Genomic DNA, 2077 nt, shown 5'->3' on the forward strand with positions numbered 1-2077 from the left:
ATGCAAAGGAAACAGAAGGAAACAAAACAACAAGACCAACCGAGCCCACAACCTCTCTTTGAAATGCCCCCAGACCCTCCATGCCATGCACCAAGGCTACCTAGGAGTCCACCCGCGCCAGCAGAAACAGTGGATCTCGATCACTTGACCGCCTGTGGCAACCACGATGCAAAGGAAAAGGAAGGAAGTAAATGCAAATCAAGAGGGTTGCTACACAATACAAGAACACATGCCCGAACAGGAGGAGGGATCGGGTAGATCCGCACCCCACACACCTTACGTACAGGCAACCTAGCAGATTTCCCACAGCTTTACCGACCAGAAGATGAATAATTTTCCCCTACAGCCACCTCTACGCAAAGGAGGGAGGTCGAAGTTCCACCTCGAAAACCTTCTTCCAAACAGCCCCCACCATCGATGTAGCAAGCCTCCTCCCCGTTGGACCATGAGCGCATACACAATTGAAACAACAAGTGGCCCCCAACCCTCCCCTCCCCACAGAAAGGCCACATAGGAGTCCACCCGGACAGTAGCAATGATGGACCTCGATCCCATGATTGCCTGCAGCAGCCTCAATGCAAAGGAAACGGAAGGAAACAAAACAACAAGACCAACTGAGCCCACAACCTCTCTTAGAAATGTGCCCCCCGACCCTCCACGCCACGCACAGAGGCCACCTAAGAGTCCACCCGCGACAGCAGAAACGGTGGTCCTCGATCACTTGACCGCCTGCGGCAACCACAATGCAAAGGAAAAGGAAGGAAATAAATGCAAATCAAGAGGATCACTACACAATACAAGAACATATCCAAACAGGAGGAGGGATCCGGCAGCCCCGCACCCCCCGCACCCTACGTAGAGGAGATTTCCCACAGCTTTACCGACTTGACGATGAATACTTTTCCCCTACGGCCACCTCCACGCAAAGGGGGGGATTGAAGCGTTCCCCCTCGAAATCCTTCTTCCAAATAGCCCCCACCATCGACATAGCAAGCCTCCTCCCCATTGGACCAAGAGCACATACACAATTCAAACAACAAATGCCCATAAACGTTGTGACTTAACATTTCCAGCTGCAAAAGCCTGCCACGCACGCAATATGCAAGGGAAAAGCTGACCCCTCGATCAAACATATGGGCCAACACATCTATCAAAACCTCAGAGCCAACGCAACCACAAACGATGTGCACTTTGAAAGGAATACCAACCCTTGACTTTACAATAAGGAGAACAGCGCCTCACATCGCCCGACGGAAAAAGCAAGCAAGAGGATGGTAGGTGGTTTACAACCAAAACCCTTCCACTTCCCTCTTAAGTGTATGCATATCAACTGACAATGCAACACAGAAATAGTACAAGCACAAGACACCGACACCATAAAAAGCCGAACAATGAAGAGGCTAGCCATCACAAGGAGCCACACCACAACAACCCATACAACTCCCAAAACTTGGAGCAGAAGGGGAATTGTTCACATATGCCTCCCGGGACAAGCATGGCCAACATTACCGCTCATGCGCTACCGAGTGGGTATGGAGAGAAGATGAAAATCCGACGCCCTACAAACGACCCAAGGCCATTCTTGAGGCAAACCCGAAAAACCAACTCAATTACAAACCCACCTTTCACACGAAAAGCAAAACCCTCCACACCAAATAGGGAGGAGGTGAAAAATATAACGAGGAGCCAATTTCAATGGAGCCACAAATGGCTGCCCAGCCCAATCAAAATTCTCTATTCGCAACAACCGAGGGGCACGATAGTGACATAGGCAACGACGGAGTTTTAGGGCTTCCATCTGGGACCGCAACAACGAAGGCCCAAAGGAGCACCGAGAAAACTTTCAACATTCTTATCATTGGGATGGGAAAGAGGGACGGGGATGAGCATGGCCCACATTACCACTCATGTGCTACCGAGCGGGGATGGAGAGAAGACGAAAATCGACCACCCTACAAATGACCCAAGGCCATCGTTCAGGCAAACCCGACAAAGCAACTCGATTACCAACCCACCTTTCACACGGAAAGAAAACCTGTCCCTGGTATCTTCTGGAGGGGCACGAGGGGGACCAGGG

Source organism: Pinus tabuliformis, chromosome 7 (genome assembly GCF_031772625.1).
Source record: "Pinus tabuliformis cultivar Carrire ecotype Pingquan chromosome 7, CPIR1, whole genome shotgun sequence".
Taxonomy (NCBI): Eukaryota; Viridiplantae; Streptophyta; class Pinopsida; order Pinales; family Pinaceae; genus Pinus; species Pinus tabuliformis.